Source organism: Mauremys reevesii, linkage group 18 (assembly GCF_016161935.1).
Source record: "Mauremys reevesii isolate NIE-2019 linkage group 18, ASM1616193v1, whole genome shotgun sequence".
Classification (NCBI taxonomy): Eukaryota; Metazoa; Chordata; order Testudines; family Geoemydidae; genus Mauremys; species Mauremys reevesii.
The window spans coordinates 18577827-18595913 of NC_052640.1; the positions used below are offsets into that span (position 1 = coordinate 18577827).

Genomic DNA, 18087 nt, shown 5'->3' on the forward strand with positions numbered 1-18087 from the left:
CTGGGACTTCAGTCTTGTGACTCAAACTCCCCCTGATGAACCCTAAGCAGATCTGAGATGACAGAATCAGGACCCCAGGATCTTTTATACAGTTTCATTAACTCTTTCACAAGTTGGGATTTCCTCGGGGAACAAAAGGTCATTAGGATGACTTTGAAGGAGGGCCACGAATTAACATAAGGCAGTTTGCTTTTTCCTCCACCATTCACAGTACATTTCAAAGAGAGGTGAATACTGAGATATCCCGTGTTTATAATTCATTTAAATGATATCAGAATACAGCACAGACAGGGACTGTTGTTTACATTGTCGACCCTACTCATACATATGTAAATACACAAAACTACAAACCTTATCTCCCTACATGTCTTTTGAGGGTTATTTATTTTGCAGGATGTTTAACCCTTTCTAGCCATGCATGATGCCCACTGTAAAGACTCAGCATCCAAAGAAATGACCTTCTGATAAACCAGCTCCCTCCTACTTCCTGTCAAGCTTATTAGATCAGTGTTTGGCAAAGAGCCCCAGGTGCATGGAGCCAATTCCATTCCTCACCGCTGTCACCATGTGAAAATTGCCTAATCAAAAAACTTCACAGGGGAGATCAGGAGAGATCCAACTTTATTACAGGAGAGGCTCCTGGGGAGATGAACTCTGACCTCTTCACATTTATCTCAGGTGTGAGTTATTACCCTATAAGCCACCAGGACAGACTGCCCCAGTAGGCTGTGAGATAACAGGTTGCTTATGAAGTCTCAGCTGAGCTCAGGAGAGTCAATTTATGAACCAATGTTAGTGTTTTCTTAATGAGATATGGGTCAAACCCAAGTTCCTTGTAGCTGCAGGGAGAAGGAAGGAGCAAGGAAAGGCAGGGGTGTTCCACAAATGTCTACCTACCTGTGGCCAGCCTGAGTTGCTGGGAATTGCCAGGTTTTATGTTATCTGTGGGAGTGCTAACCCTGGAAGCTGGGTCTCCTGGGAAAACCATCACAGCTGCTGCTGGCAGTCAGGGTGGTCCTCTGCTGTGATATAATTCTGAAAGGGATTTCAGGAAATCCAGGCAGGTGACAAGCTTGACGTCAGCGCCACCCATTCAGAGGTAAGTCAGGCAAGTAAAATACCCCAACTACCTTGGATCTTGGAACGTTTCTGTGTTGGGAAATCACCGCAGAGTGGGGCAGACACAATTAATTCCCAGGCTTTGTTCTCCTCTCTAGTAAATCAGTACCGAAGGCTGGTCAGACAAATCATGTTTATTTCCATCTCTGTTGAGGGAAGAGACTATGACTAGATCACAGGGAGGCTGCTCTCTTGCTTTTGACTGTAATGTCTGAGATAAGCACGTCAGAGGAAACGTGGTCTAATGGCACTAGGATACCACTGACAGGAGCTCAGTTCTGCTCTTGGCTCCACCACCGAGTTTCTCTGTGACGCTGGGCAAGTCACTTCATGTATCTGTGCCTCAGTTTTCCAATGTGTAAAATGGGGACACTACTTATTATGTGTGTCATTCCAATAGGTTAGAAGGATTAATTAGTGTTTGTAAAGCGTTTCGCTGCCACTAGATGGAAAGTGCAACAGACACGTGAACATGTTGGTTTTGTTCTTTGCATCCCAGTGAACTGACACTGTGGATTCTTCCAAACCAAGTCACCGAGTGTAGAGCTATCCTCCTGTTTGCACCACAGCTGCTGCATGGTGTGATGCAGCACCATGGCATATCATTACAATAGCTCTGAAGCTATTTTGTATAGATGGGCCTGGGTCATGGAACTGGATTCAGATGAGAACTTCCCCAACATTTTGGGTGTGTTCAGATCCAGGGTTTTTTTGTTTGAGGCTGTGTCTGACATTATGGAGTTACTTTAGCATCTGGTAAGCATGGCGTAGCTGGGTTCTGCATTGGTTGGGGGCGGTTGGTAAGTCTCACTTAAGATGCTCTCCTTTGTAATGTAGACTGTATCCCCTCTTCCCCTTTCCTCTGTACACTTGGAATCTCCTACCTGCTCTGTGGTATTTCCTTGACTGTGGGGAACAAAACCCCATAGAACGTAGGAGCTTTCTCCAAGTGTTTGTTGGCTAAGTGCTACAGCTCATTCTAAGCCTGAGACCCTCCACTGTGGGCATGGCTTTGAACGGGTGCTCTGCCTTGGCTTTTTTCATCCAATCCCAACTCTCTTCACGCTGGGGAGCCTCTCTCTTCCAGGCCCCTGTTTTCCATGTAACAAATTTCCCCAGTGAAAGCAGTTTTGTGTTGTTTCCTGGGGACTAATGGCTCCATCTTCTGGTTAAGACTAGTAAGGTCTTTGTCCTCTTTCTGTTTGGTTGCAGCAGTCCAGAGTGGATGTGAAATTTAACAGTATCTTACATGAGGCTGCGTGTTGTCTACCAAATAGTCAGGGCAGAAATTGCCCTCAGAAGTAGAGTTCGCATCATGCTGGGCATCCTTCATCCATTTAAAATGTCTATGATTTGTGTTACACTGGTGGCTATAGGCTTCAGTCAGGGATCAGGGCCCCATTGTATTCGGCCAGGTACACACACGTACAACAGAAAATAACAGACTGGGCCCCAAAGACTCCACAGTGGAAGGAACCATTGACTCCTACGTGCTCTGAATGCATAGTGCACTGTGATAGCGTAGAGATAAAAATACGATGCTGTGCATGGACCTTGTGTGTGTTTGGCTTCCCTCACACGGATCTAGGCCTTCATCACCTTCGAGCGGAGACACGAACTCCTTTGCTATCAGCAAAATCAAGTTTAAACCGTCAAAACGTTTCCTTCAAAACTGTTTTTTGGTGACTAAGTGACATTTTTCATGAGAAGTGCCTGCTTTCCATGGGAAATGTCACGTTATTGAAACCTTGGTGGCCCAAACTGAGAAACATCCAGTTTTTAGGAAAAATATTTTGGGTTTTGAGTGTCCGGTGAGAAGTCAATTTTTTCCATTTTTCTTCAACTTTTTCTCTGAAATAAAAACCTATTTTCCACCCAGCTCTAATATTAACGTTTAGTGAAGGAAACCTAGGAACCGTGCTGTAAAACCCAGTGAGGACGAGGGTTACATCTACACTACAAGCGAGGGGTGTGATTTCCCCTGCTCGCGTACGCACACTCGTGCTGTTTCTCATTGAACTAGTGTGAGTATAAATAGCAGTGTAGCCACAGCAGCACAGGTAGCAGCAGTGGAGGTATGGCTGAGCCATACCAAGTACATATTCCCCAGTTTCCAGCTGGTTTCAGGGTGGAGTTTGGGGATGAGCACCCTGGAGAACCCCAGACAGCTCCTAGGAATGGGGTTTGCTGGGCTCGCAGTCAGGCCGAGAGAGCTAGCGAGGGCTTTGTATCTCTGAGGTTAATTTCCATGTGGTCTGATTGAAACCTACTAGGGAGAGAGCAGAACTGAGAGAGAGTTTTGTTCTGAGCGGCACTGAACCTCAGCACCTAGTCAAGCAGAAAGCGTCATCGGAATGAAAAACGGTAAAACCACAAAGGAGAAAGTTAGCCACCCATTCTGTCCGGGGTTTGTAAACACCAGGCTAACCGGAGTTACTCTCCAACCCTGGCAGGTGCTGAGTGCCCTCCTCGCCCACTGACCTCACCAGAGACAGGGGAGCTCTGCCCTCGGCATCTGCAGGATTCAGCCCTTACAGCTCCCTGGGGATACACTGATGTGACCATGTGATCCTGTTTCCATTAGCTGCTCTGTCCAGTGTAGCTGGGGAGATGGCTGGTGAAAACCTCTGCCGAAGAGCAGCAGGAAGGTGCTGAATAGCAGCACACTGGAATTTCCATCTATACAACTGGGGACTCAGATGAACCCAAATTCACTGGGTCATGGTTTGAGCTCAGGTCCCTGGGGTGAGAGGCTCGTGCCGCTGCACCACCCACACCCGGCACCTGGACAACTTCCAGCTACGTTGCTGAGCTTGCCCAGAGGAGTGTTTGTCCCAAGCCCATCTCTGCTTTGGGTGGTTCACTCAGGGCTCATGTACTTGTGTATGGAGCTCAGATCCGCATCCCTCCCTCCTGTCTGTCCCTTGGTGAGGCGGTTCCCATCCAGCTAGCATGTCGTTTGAGTGACATTGTGGACAGGGTGCATAAGACGCCAGGGCCTTGCTCTGTATCTCGGTCAATGCTCAAATGGCCTGACCGCCATATCCTGTCCCTGAGCTGTGCACGTCAGCAGATTTCTGGGGGGAAGGAAGGCTCCGTGGTCCCTGTCCAGGGTGGGGGGGAATGGCTGGAGGAAGATACTAATTGACATCCCTAGTCACTGAGGCCTTCTATTTTTTCACATGGTCACTAGCGTTGAAATCTTCCCTCCACTACCCGGCTCAAAGATGGAAGGACCCTCTCTAGGGGGGAGAGAACAGCTCAGTCTCCAGACCTATTCAGTCCTGGATCTTGCTACCAAGTAAGGCCACTCTACGTGGAGGTACACCTGCTAGCAACGAGACGGAAACAAGCAACTTCTACCTCGAAGAACTTTCCGTCACTACCTTCCTAAGCTGGCTTTGAACCAGTGACTTAGAAGTGAAAAGCCATCACCAGATCCCTGGGCGATCTGATCCCCTCGACTGTCTTCACTGTTCAGTCTCCATGTCATCTTAAAGCTAATTTCTTTCCTGCTTGTTGTTTGTTCTTTCCTATAATATCCCAGACCCCATCTCCTCAGCCATTCTTATACCTCGACCTTATCCTGCTCTTGTCTGCCTGCTTACGCCTTTTGTGAAGTCTGTGTGCTGATGCCATGAATTACACTAAATAACTAAGTGACCACAAGGTGTCTCTGTAACCTAAGAAAGGCCAGAGTTTGCCTTTGGGTTAAAAATTGACCTAGAGACGCAATCTGATCCTTTCTTTACAAATACCGAGACATTCCTTATATCCACGGTCCCTTACAAAGACTAACACAGAGGTTCATATCTTGCTGCCCTTAGCCTCTTCCACCACCACATTTCATACTCCTCCCTGGTCTTGTGATACTTTAAAGGCTTGGTGAAGTTAACCTCTCACCAATGTGCGTCTCTCTCCGGGGGATGTAAGGGTTGTAAAATCTTGTGTTTATAAGGACGTTTTGCAGGCTGGAGTCGATACATTATAATTAAGGCTAAGATTTAGTCCTGGGTATTTTTAGTAAAAGTCATGGACCGGTCACAGGCAATAAACAAAATCATGGCCAGCGACCTGTCCATGACTTTTACTATAAATTTACGAAGTCTCTGCTCCTGGACCCCTGCTTCTCGGGGGGACCCATGCTCCAGCAGTGGGGGCTGACTGCCCCTGGCAGCCCGGTGCTCCAAGGCCCCTGGGACCACTCTCCCAACGGCCTCTGGGGCTGCTGCTCTGGCCGGCCCCAGGACCACTACTGCTCTGGCTGGCCCCGGGGCTGCTTCTAGGACGGATCCTCAGATGCTCCCTGCGGCCGCTGCTCCAGCCGCCCTCGGGACCGCTGCTGCTCAGGTGCTCCCTGAGGCCACCGCCGGGACCACTGGCCACACTGGCCGCTGCTCGGGCGTTCCCCGGGGCCAGCCGCACTGGCCGCTGCTCAGGCACTACCTGGGGACAACTTCCTGGAGCCTCCCGAGCAATGGCCAATGAACTTAAGAACATAAGAGCAGCCATACTGGGTCAGACCAAAGGTTCATCCAGCCCAGTATCCGGTCTTCTGACAGTGGCCAATGCCAGGTGCCCCAGAGGGAGTGAACCTAACAAGTAATGATCAAGTGCGGCTGGCCTTGGGGCCACTCCAGCAGTGGTTGGTGTGGCCATGGGGCCAGCTGCTTGGGCAGCTCTGGGGTCAGCTGCACCAACCGTTGCAGCTGCGGAAGTCACAGCGGTCATGGAAAGTCACAGAATCTGTGACTTCCGCGGCCTCCGTGACAGAATCGCAGCCTTAATTATAATCAGTTTGTACATTTTGCTGGAAGCTCTCGGTGGCCTGGGGTAATATTATCTTGCACTATTGAGTGTGTCTCTCTGTGATTAAAACAGTCAAAAATCAGAGCCTGAAATGTCGGCAATGAGTCCCCGAGGGAGCGGTTCTGCCATTGCACAGCCGCGATGGTGGCACGGCTGTAAGAATGAATGAACGTGGGATTTTCCCTTCTGCAAGCTAATCTCCTTTCCTAAGGAGCTCCTGAAAGCTTTGATTGGTGCATTGATTCTGAACTGCCATCTCCTTTCATTCATTTCCGTAGCGCTTGTCATGAGACTAACTTGACGCTTTCATTGCTTGAATAAATGAACAAGCCCAGATGGTCTGAAGAGCAGCAGCTGGTTTGAAAAGTGGCCCCTCTTTAACCACGCGCCTTCATCCGCAATGGGATGCAAGGAGGACAGAGAAGAAGCTCCATGAGGAACCGTCAGACTCTTTCCAAGCTGATAAAAAAACATGTTGACACAAAAGCAGGAGCTTATTTTTAGAGCCCAGCTGGTGTTTTTCCAAGCCAGCCTCTCATTTCCTGCTGGAAGGGGAAATTACTCGCCCGTGTTCTGCTTCTCTGAGGATTGAACACCAAGATCCCAGCATTAGAACACTGCCGCTCCCACAACGTGTACAATGTTGACCTTGAAGGACGGCAGGAGTTGGGAACAGCATGAACCAGACCCCGGGCGAGCCATTACATGCCACCACCCACCGGTTATAAATACTGCCCTGTGAGCCTTCCAGGCGGTTCTTCGGCTTCTCTGCAAATCAGGCCCAAGGGGCCTCAAGCTGGGCCCCTGGACTCAGCATGTCCCGTTGCTATGTTCACATTCCTACACGGTTCAATGCCTAATAGTGCATCTGCTGGCAGGAATACCAATGACGTGATCTCGATAAAGCAACCTCCAATTTCGCTTCCATATCTGAAAAAAAAACAAAGCATTTTGCAACCTCAAAACCACTCCTGGAATTAAAATGATCATTTTCTCACTCCCTCATTTTTCACTCGGTTCTTACTCAGACAGATCCAAGGACAGGTTTTCCCAAGTGAGGACTGAATAAGACCTATGCAGGGGTCTCAGGATTTGGCATCGCCATCATCAGCCCGTTAATTTACAGCGACCTGCCTACAATTCACGCTAACCTCACTCCCCTGCCTCTCAGTTTGCTGATTGAAAGGGAACGGCCCGTCTGAAAGATGCTCTCAGCTTTGACAGTAAGGGGGCTACCATGGCATGAGGGTGAGCCATGGCAGCACAGTGGTCTGGGGGCTCATCTGAGACCTGGGTTTGATCCCCTGCTTCACCTCTGGATTCCTGTTTGACTCCTAACTTCCCCTGAAACCAGTCATTAGAACAGAGGAGTCTACTGTGAATCTGGGTCTTTGTCTCTCTGTGCCTCAGTTCCCCGTCTGTAAAATGGGCACAACGCACAGGGGTGCGGTGAGGACAGCGACATTAAAGATTGTGAGGTGCTAGGTATCCAGGAACGGGGCAGGGAAGTCCCTTAGGTCCTGCCCCTATCTTACGGTGGTACCCTTTGTTGAGAGCGCGCTGGTGCTTTCCCAGCTCTGACTGACTGTGGAAGCCGCTCTCAGGCCCACAGTCAGTGCCCTCCCTCTGGGACACGCTGTGCCCTGTTCCTCACCTGGAAAGGCCCTGCTGTGGCAGCTCACCCGTCAGGGTTGCTGTAAAAACACCTCCCAAGGCAACGTGTTCTCCAGGCTCAGCGCTACTGGGGCAGGTGGGGCGGGGAGGGACAGACAATTAGGCTCCACCAACTTGTAAAGCAAGGAGCAGTGAGTTAGGGCCGGTCGGATGGGCAGTTCAGTCCTATGGATTAACACCCCCCTTCTCCTGCCCCCTTCAGCCCTCTTTGGCTAGTCTACCCTAGATTTGCTACATGGGCACATTGGTACTTGCATCAGGTGAAGACTCTATGCCAGGGGTGGGCAAACTTTTTGGCCCGAGGGCCACATCTGGGAATAGAAATTGTACGGTGGGCCAAGAATGCTCAGAAAATTGGGGTTGGGGTGCGGGAGGGGGTGATGGGTCTGATCGGGGGTGTGGGCTCCGGGGTGGGGCCAGAAATTAGGAGTTCAGAGTGCAGGAGGGGGCTCTGTGCTGGGGAGTGGGGTGCGAGCTCTGGGTGGGGCTGGGGATGAGGAGTTTGGGGTGCAGGAAGGTGCTCTGGGCTGGGACCGAGGGGTTCAGAGGATGGGAGGGGGATCAGGGCTGGGGCAGGGGGTTGGGGTGCAGGAAGGGGTGCAGGCTCCAGCTGGGAGTGTGGGCTCTGGGATGGGGCTGGGGATGAGGGGTTTGGGGTGAAGGAGGGTGCTCTGGGCTGGGGTCAAGGGGTTCAGAGGGAAGCAGGGGGATCAGGGCTGGGGCAGGGGATTGGGGTGTGGGGAGAGGCTCAGAGGTGCAGGCTCCGGGTGGTGCTTACCTCAAGTGGCTCCGGGAAGAAGTGGTATGTCCCTTCTCTAGCTCCTACACAGAGGCATGACCAGGCAGCTCTGCATGCTGCCCCATCCGCAGACACCGCTCCCTGCAGCTCCGACTGGAGCGCTGGACGGGGGGCCATGCTGTGGCTTCCGGGAACCACATGGAACGGCCCCTGACCCTGCTCTCTGGTTTGAGCGCCAGATGGGGGCCATGCTGCAGCTTACAGGAACCACATGGAGTGGCCCCCGACCCTGCTCCCCGGCTGGAGCACCAGAGCGAGGCCATGCCATGGCTTCCGGGAGCTGCATGGAGTGGCCCCCGACCTTGCTCCCCGGCTGGAGCACTGGAGCGAGGCCATGCCATGGCTTCCGGGAGCTGCATGGAGTGGCCCCCGACCTTGGTCCCCGGCTGGAGCACCGGAGCGAGGCCATGCCATGGCTTCCGGGAGCTGCATGGAGTGGCCCCCGACCTTGGTCCCCGGCTGGAGCACCGGAGCGAGGCCATGCCATGGCTTCCGGGAGCTGCATGGAGTGGCCCCCGACCTTGGTCCCCGGCTGGAGTGCCGGAGTGGGGCAAGCTCCAGACCCCGCTCCCCAGTGGGAGCTTGAGAGCCGGCTTAAAATGGCTGGTGGGCCAGATCCAGCCCACGGGCCATAGTTTTCCCACCCCTGCTCTATGCCAATGGGAGAAAGCTTTTCCCTCTGCACAATAAATCCACCTCTGTGTGAGGTGGCAGCTGTGTCAGCGGGAGAGGACAGAGACCTGTCCACACTGGCGCTTAGGGTTGGTGTAACTTACATCACTCCGGGGGAGGGGGCACTATTCACACCCAGGAGCGGCATATGTTATACTGACACAACCTGTAGTGTAGACAAGGCCTTAGTTTCTGGCTTCTCTGAAGCCATGTGACCGCCGCTTGTGAAGAACGAGTGCTAAAACCGCGAGTTAGTGAATTACACTGAATAGGAAAATGCCCACAAGGTGTCACTGTAACCTAGAAAAGTGCCGTTAAAAATCGACCAAAGTTCGATGATCCTGCATGATCATTTCCTTCCAAGTCCCAAGACACTTTCGTGCCCATTTACCCCCTCCAAACAAGCTAACACAAAGGTTTGTAGCTTTGTCCCTTGGCTTTAACATGCCCATTTCCATTCCCAGTCCCCAAGGCGACATGTGAATGAATCCACTAGGACCGAAGAACCATTATAAAGCAAGAAGGGCTGAGAAGCTGGACACAGACCTATTTCCAATGGCAAAATGGGCTGCTATAGCACCGGTACTGACACATGATATCCACCGAGATCATTTTCACAGTGGGAACTTATCATTTTTTGAGTTGCTTCCAAAAATCTGTCAGTTGGTTGGGCAGGGATCAGCTTTTTGTTCTGTGTTCGTACAGCACCCCGCACAGCGGGGTCCTGGTCTATGACTCAGGCTCCTTGGGGTTCATGCAATATAAATAATAATTAATAATCATGATTAAAAGCCCCAGTGTTGATCTGGAATGTGACCAATGATGCCGCTTGGATTTTAGAACTTTTCCTTTATTGTCCATCAGAAAGCAGACCAGACCATAGCTCATGGGGATTAGAGGTGGGAAAACTAGACTAAATAATAATATTCCTTCCCAAGCCTCATCTGAGGGTCTTTGGGGTTCCAGGAGCTAGCTGGGGTCGGAAGCCGAAATGCCCGACTATTACAAGAAAATCTGGGCTCGGCGTATTTCCGTCTGGGACAGGATGGATGAAATGTAACAAGAAATGTGTTCTCACAAATATAACAGAACCTAGCTTGAAATCTCAGAAAAACATCCAGAACCTTTAGGTGTTTAGCTGAACTACATGGGACCTTTGGAGGTGAGCCCCACCATTAATGTCAAGGTTGCCTTCAGTCACTCAAACGTCTCCTGGATGCCCCTGGTTCGCAAGAACCTGTGTTTGTCGTGAAAGCAGAATATTGCGCAGAGCAGGTCAGGAGGAGAAGCTACTAAGCTGAGTAGCAGAACTGAAGTTTGTTATGGACTCCAGACAGGGGACTCTACTCTGATGGGTGGGTACATTGGGTAGGAACAGAATTGGTTCTGGGTTGCAAGCACCACTTCTGAGCACTGGAGGGTACTGCTAATATAGACTGTAGGTATATTTGTGTATATTCCTCTAGTGTACAGACATTTACTGAAGTGCTTCTCGGTTACTGTAAATGGTCCTGCTGCATCAGCGAGGGGCATAGTTTCCATTCGAACTCTGTTTAAAATTGCCTCAAAAAGCCCCGGTGGCTGTGACTGGAAAGGAGTTTATGTGCGAGACGGAAGAGGTGTTCCTGCCTAAAGAGAACTGAATCCATCAAGCTGTCCCCTGACAAGTCCCAGGAGAGAGGATCTAACTGGACCTTTCATTCTTATGTCTTGGGATCAAAACTGGTCTTGGGTATCTAGCTGTCCTTGGAGGCCACCCGGAGAAGTGCCTTAGAAACGTGACAGACAGGTAGGCAGGGAAAGGTAGCTAGCTGGAGAAGTGCTGGTATTGGATTGAGTTTGGTTACTTCACTGAGGTCTATAGTGGGTGATGCTCCACCTTAGAAAACCTCTGCACCTCCACGAGGCACAATCGTTCATCTCGACTGGGAGCCACTCACGACTAGCCTAGCAGGCGGTGCTGTAGGTCATGCTTGTCGTGCTTTGCCAGAGCTGTGTGGGAACCCAGGGCTGGAGTCACAGGCGATGCTACAGTCCGGAATAAGATGCGTTGGCAGAGCTGCCAGGTATATGGGTCTGGATGTGGTCTGGACTCAACAAAGAGCCCCTCTTTCCCTTGCAAGCAGCGCCAAATGCAGCTCAGCTGCTCCAGCACCAGAGCTGAGCAGCTAACGCTTTCTCACGCAAGCTACACCAGTGGCTCCAGGAGCCTGGTCGCTAGCAGCAGCAAGTGAAGGATACAATCCCTCAGGGAACAGATCAGTCTGAGATGGCTCTGGACTGGAGTCTGAGGCAAAGAAAACCTGATCTGGCTTTTCCAGAGCAGTTACAGGAGTCTGAGCTATTCCCGAATTCCCTTGGTCTGGTAACTCACTAGCAATAAGGGATTCTGCCCCCAGCTGAAATGGGCTTTGTCTGTGCCTCTCAGCTCTGTTTACTGTTCCTTTTGGGACCTCCCCGCCATCTCCAGGCTCAGGAGACCAGTTATTGTGCCACCATCGCTGGATAGGAACTTCTTTCCCCTTAGTCTTGGGCTCCTGCCCTGAAAGCTGGGTGTTTGCTAAACGAGATCTCACCGCTTCCTGTGGCTTCTCTCTTCGATCCCTCTGTCAGTTCCGGCAGCACTCATCGTCCCCAGCTTGTCACTGACCCGTTGTTATTAATCAATGCCCTGAAGACTGGTGCTGACACGAGTTCTCAGAATGGGGTTATTAGGAAACTGGAGACCTTAGCAAAGAAAGGATCTTACAGAGAATCCCACAGCTCTTGATTCAGATGAGATATAAAACCAAGACCTTGAGCATTCATGGTCATTCTAGATTTCATGGTGGTCTATAGGAGAAGGGAGCCCTTGGAGCCTGTAAGTCCCAGCTGCCTGATCGCATGCTGCCTTCTCAAAAATCCCCAGGCTGTTTTTTTAAAAACATTAAAAAAGAAAGCGAGAGACGCACGGATGGTAGGATCTACCCCATAGGGCAGAATGTCAATACCCAGGGGTCTCCTCCCCAGCTATGTTTCAGGGTTCACTCACTGTGGAGTCACAGGTAAAAATGTAGATTCAGCACCCAATTACCTATGGCCTAGCAACTGCCAAATAAAAGACAAAATTGCTACCTGCCGATCTCAGTTAGAGCATCACTAGGAAAAGAGTGAGGGGGAGTTTTGCGAAGTGACAGGGATCCCCTCTCTGCAGGATGAAATCTTCCCCTTCCTGCCCTTCCACCTGTAGTGCAGTCTGATTCCCCATTGCATTACATCCGTTTTGTAAGGGGGAGACTCTGCTGAAGTCTCTCGGGTATAAAATGAGTGCAGGGCAGCTGAGAATGAGCCCCAATATGTGCAGAGGTGGCTGCATCTCAGTGGTGGGTGAAGTGATCCCTGAGTTTATGTGGGGCCCTATCCTGCAAAGCATTCCCCCCACTAGAGATTTGGGTCCGTATGTTCAAGTAGTGGAGCCCGTGTGCTAGAATCAGTGGGTAAAGTTTGCTGGACGTGTTTCGATGAGTGGTGTGTGTAAATAGCTGTCATTATCATCAGGGCATCTGTGTGCTCAAACCCAGCCAAAAAGCAGACTCTGAAGTGTTGTAATGAGCTCCAAAGGGAGTGACTGGGCCCACTACCATTGCCCAGCAGTGACCGTGACACTGCTTCCGGCTCCCCAGGTCTGCACGGAATGAATGACCCCAAGATTTTCCTTCCTTTTCCCAAAAGCTCCTGAAAGGGTTAATTGGTGCATTGATTCTGAAATGCCACCTCCTTTTATGCATTTCTATGGTGCCTGTCACTAGAGCAGCTTGGTGCTTTCGTTGCAAAGACGCTAACCCCAGAAAGAGCGAAGGTCCACAACAGAGCACTGGCTTGACAACTGGCCCTTCTTTAACCGTACTCAGAACCGCGCCGTAAGGAGGACAGGGAGTAAACTCCATTACCCAGCAGCAGGTTCGTTGCAACAGGACAGAAAACATGTTTGTCACAAAAGCACCAGTTCTGTGGAAACGAGGCCTCACTGGTTTATTTTTAGAGCCCAGCTGGTGTTCACCCAAGGCAGCCTCTTGTTTCCTGCTGGGACATAATTTTAGCAAAGATAAGATGTTCGAAAACAACCCCGCAGGTCATTTTGAGTTGTGGTTGGAACATCTGTACGACGCGATAAGGATGAGAGAGATGTTTGTGATTTCGGCTAAGCATGACAGGGTCTTTAATATGTCCACTCAGCTGCATCCATGCCCGAGATCTGTTGATGCAGTATTGGAATTGTGCCAGCACTCATATGGGGGGTGGAGGGTCAGAAGAAAGGGCAGAGGTGCTGGAATTAGGGGTGCAGGGGGAGCTGCCGCTCCCTCTGACTGGAAGTGGGTTCCATTATATACAGGGTTGACAGTTTGGTTCAATGGCTCTTAGCACCCCCACTATAAAAATTCTTCCAGCAGCCCTGAGAAGGGGGGTTCCCTGTTGTATTGATAAATGAATTCCATTACTACAGGGCAATGTCCCTTTCTGATCTGGCCAGAGACAGTCTGTTTCGGTGCTGACAGTGATCCATGTGCTTCTGTCTAGGTATGATCACATTTTCTAGGATTTAAATGTGTGTGACAGAGTGGGAACTTTCTTTAGTGTTTTTGTGAGTTCTATGTCTGCCTCAGTTTCCCCTATATTTTGTATGGCTACCCAGTGGTGGGGGGAGACAACTTAGTTTGCTTTCAGGACAGGCTAAGAGAGAGAGGTGGATATATGTCGCCTAGTTGTCTGAGCCTGAATGGGTCATTAAAAAGGACTGGCCGAGGCCAAATCAATGGAAAATCCAAGAAGAGAGTGGAAAACCCAGTCACCAGGACTTTGTCAGCTAGAAACCACTGACCCCAGAGGGAGACGGAGTTCCCTGCCGCTCAGCGGGGAAGCTGGGCATAGATCCCAGCTTGAGAACAAAGGGCTGGAAGGGGTAAAGTGGGGGGATAAAGGGTTGGCTTCTGGAAGATGCTAGGAGCTGGCTATGGAGGCCAGATGTGAGGGAGACACAGGGCCTGGACATGGAGCTCTGGCCTAACCAGAATGGACAATACTTTAACCCTCATCTCTCTGCGCTAACGTAAGGACTTTCCGATTCTGGGTGCCAGGGGACCAGTAAATGGTGTCCTTGTATATACTCCCTGAGCTCACATGTGGTGCCCTGAAGGGGCCCAGGACGAGCCTCCCACAGGAGTCTGGCTTGGCTGGATTCCCTGCAAGGAGCCACGGAGAGAAACAGGGAAGGCTGGTGCCAAAGGCCCAGTCCTAGAGACCATGGGCCTGCCCCCGTTGAGCAGGGTGGGGTCACTGCCAGGAGATGGATTCCAGGTCGGGGCATAGCCCAGACCCTGTGGTTCAGTGACGCTATGATCTCAATGTCAGTGTTTTATCTTATTTAAATGCACACGCCAATGAAAAACTTCAAGAAATTCCCTGCAGGGTAATAGCACACAGCTACCCCATGGACTCACCAGTCTCGGCTTCCACTGCAAAGAGTTACAAACACTTGGTACAGCAGGTGTATGAGGCACATCGCCCTTTGTTGCGGTGCCCGCAAATCACAGCAACCTGTTCTTTCTCTAGCTCTACTGCTGGGGTCATTCGGAGGCTGGGGCACCACGCACAGACCCTCTGCTGGGGCCACCTTCTAGGGGGACCATTTTCCAAACTCACATGTTCTTACATCCACTTGTTCAGCTTTCGGTGGATTGCTGCTCCAGTGTCCTAAGCACAAAGACCGATCCCCGTCCAACAAAGAATCTCACACGTGCATAAGTGATCTGCTGCCTCGGGGCCTAAGTTAACAACACCGTGATATTTTGTGCTTCTTATTTGTGGCTCCAAAGATCACAGTCGCATGCTGAAAATCTCCGCAGTGGGTCCTCCTATCGTTACATGCTCTAGCAGTATAGCAAAGATTATTAGCATAAAGCCCTAGATCTAGAGATTCATTTGCTCTGCCTGTACTGATCATTGATTTGCCGGTTCTCTGTCAATAACGTACTGCAGAAACGCTCATCAAAAGCCTGAAATCACGACAAGGGCCCCCTTCGTTATTTGTGTTTGTCTTGTTTTCCTTCTGGTTCTCGCAGTTTTCAGCTCCAAGCCACACAGAGAGTGCCTGGCCCTTGTGAGATTTATCTGAGAGCCAGACATTCAGTGGAAGTGTTCGCCAACAGGGGATGGAGGCTAGTTAAGAAGTAGGGGGATTCTAGTTTGTAATTCACAGCCTTTACTGATGTACGATGCCTTGAGGATCACCCTCAGATATACATTTCTAAAGCAGGGGCAGAGACCCCCCCCAACCCCGTTCTCACACTGAGTAATAATTCACCCAGCAAGGACTTCCATTGGTTAGATACTAGGCTACGGCTGTAGGGCTCGAACACTGTCTGAAATTGAGCACGTAATAAAAAGAATGAATAAAGAACGCATGTAAGTGCCGTGGAGATGACTAAGAACAGATAAAGGGCCCGATCCTGCAGACACCCACTCTGGGGAGGAGGTCCATGGCCGTTAATGAGGCTGCTTGCCTGAGTAAGAATTATTTACTTGAGCAAAAGTTTGCAGAACTTGGCCCAAAATATTTATGAAAAACATACTGACGTAGCTGGCTACGTGTCTGGACCCCTTCGTTCAGCCGGGATCAATGTCCTTTCACATCAAACTGCTCGTTGGAGTTAAATCCTAGGCCATGGTGTCTGGGACTTTCAAGGGGGCATGAAGGGCCTCACTCTGGTTTAGAGAATCTTGACTTTAGGTAACTTGGGGGCAGTTTTAAGAACATAGTTGAGTTAATTTCTCTCCTCCTCCTTGAGCACAGCAGGAATCATGGCACTCGGGCACCTGAGCTTTGCAGGGTGAGGAAGAAAAAAAATGCCAATAAATGCTAAAAGCCTCCCTAAATCATATGCGAGGGGCTGATCCCGACAGCCATGAGTCAGCAGGACCCGTGCTTTGCTATGTGTGTGTGTGTAATTAAAGTATTATGAGTTACCCTTTGCAAAAAGCAGACTCAAGTGCCAGTCTCCGTTCTGTTTATTCTCCCCCCACCCTTTTAGTTGTTTTCTAGTTAGGAAACTTTATGTCTGAAATTAAGTTTCAAGCCAATTTTAAGTGTTTTAAATTCAAATACAACTGTCCTTGTTTGTATGACTAAAAAAGAAATTAACCTTTCTCTAAAAAACCCACAAACAAACGGTTGATATAATTTATTTATCAGCATCCACCAAAACATAAATCTTTCTCCATTAGTACAGTATGCACTGTGAAAAGTAGCATTAGCTTCTTTTACGTTTATGGATTACTTCCTTAGGAGAAAGCAACTGTTTTCTAAATTTCCTGGAGACTGGAAACTATGTTAGGAGTTTTTTTTCCCCCTTGTAAATGCTCTAAATCTTAGCTGGATAATATCATTTGATTCATAGAAATAACAAGTCCTCTTTACCAGCAGATGGAAAATTATTTATAACGTGTTCTCAAACTTCAATGTTTACATTCTGTATGGCTGAATGCACCAATATCTAAATATTTGTGTGTAGCTGCATATTTTTATATATATTTTTATACACAGGTGCACACCTGCATAATTACTCACAAATAATTTATCCTGCGGTTTCACTCAGCTAGCAGCGAGATTCAGCTTATTCGACTGGGAAACTAGTCAGTTGCAGTTTTGAGGCATGTATGCAAAACCGTTTATTTTTCTGCAGAAATGTTCTGTATCGGTCAGTTACTCTGAGTAAGGGAATGAACATAAAATATTTATTTCATTTAATCATCTCTCTGTTCCTTCGTTGTAGGGCACAATTAAAAACATGCTCACTGCTTCAGGCTCTGTGAAACCATTTGTGTTTAGCTCCCAGTTTATACATAGGTTCTAGGCTTGTTTTTCTTTTTTTTTTTTTAAGTGCACTTTGGGAACATTTGTACCTTGTATTTAGCTCATGGATTCAGCCAGCCTCACTTGTTTGTTAATGAATCCCAGGGATCAAGTTTAATTTGCTCATTATTTTATAGACCAAATGAAACTGACACTAAAACAAATGACTTTCCAGCTGAGTTAATGTATTTTTCTTCTCTGGATTTAGCAGCTAATTAATTCAATGTAGACTTAATCTCATGTTTTCCCTGTGCAGTCAGGCCTGATGGTGTAAGGTGCGGAGGGCCTCAGCTCCCCCTGACATCAGAACAGAGCCAAGGCCCCTCGGGTGATCCTTACCCCAGTCAATAGCCAGCACAAAGCCTCTCTCTCTTAAGGCTCACTTCAGCCCTGGTTTGAAGACTCAAGCCCTGATTCACAAATCTTAACTTGAAGCACGTAACTGCTTTGCTGAGGAGGGGTCTTCAAGAAGTGCATAGGCCTTGTGCTAGTCCTGTGTCAAATTTTCCCCTCAGGACCTAGTGGATTTGTTTGAGTGGAAGAGGCAGATCTCAGTGATCAGAACCAACAACTTGCTCCAGCAAGTAAAAAGAAAATTTCTTTTTATTCCTTCTCCATGTTGTACCTGCCAGTAAATGTCTGATGTAAGCAAAAAGAAAGCCGTGAGCAGTAGATGTTAGTACCCTGTAATGTGTGCTACTGCCACATTATGGCTAGTTCCCATGTTCGAAGGGGTTAATATAACAGTGTGGTGTATTGTATCATGGGAACGTATGACTGGGTTAAGGTGCTAACTGCTGTTTGCACATATAATTAGGATGCCCGACCACCCAATCAAAGCTATGGAGAACTGAAACGTTGCGCCGTACTGTTCAGGATTCATGTCACAAAGAATCCAGTCTTGTCTGTACAATATGCCCCGGCTTGGCCTCTGCTGGGGTTTGCTGCAGGGCTGGTTCCTCACAGCACGGCTATTCTGATCAGGCTCAGTGCTGTATATTTCCGGGTACATATTTACTGTACGGCTCGACGAAAGGGGACCCTGCTGAGTTGTGTATTCCCAGGACATTGCCACTGAGCTGCTCCGAAGAGTCTCATTAAAGATTTCCAGGGGATTTTACTTCAA

General features: G+C 49.4%; 1 long non-coding RNA gene across 1 annotated transcript; it reads left to right on the plus strand.

Moving 5' to 3' along the window:
• Positions 1–834: 834 nt before the first annotated feature.
• On the plus strand, positions 835–4634 carry LOC120385882. The gene is made up of 2 exons (XR_005589399.1): positions 835–1099; positions 4313–4634. It is a non-coding gene; the product is annotated as an uncharacterized LOC120385882 (long non-coding RNA).
• Positions 4635–18087: the final 13453 nt, after the last annotated feature.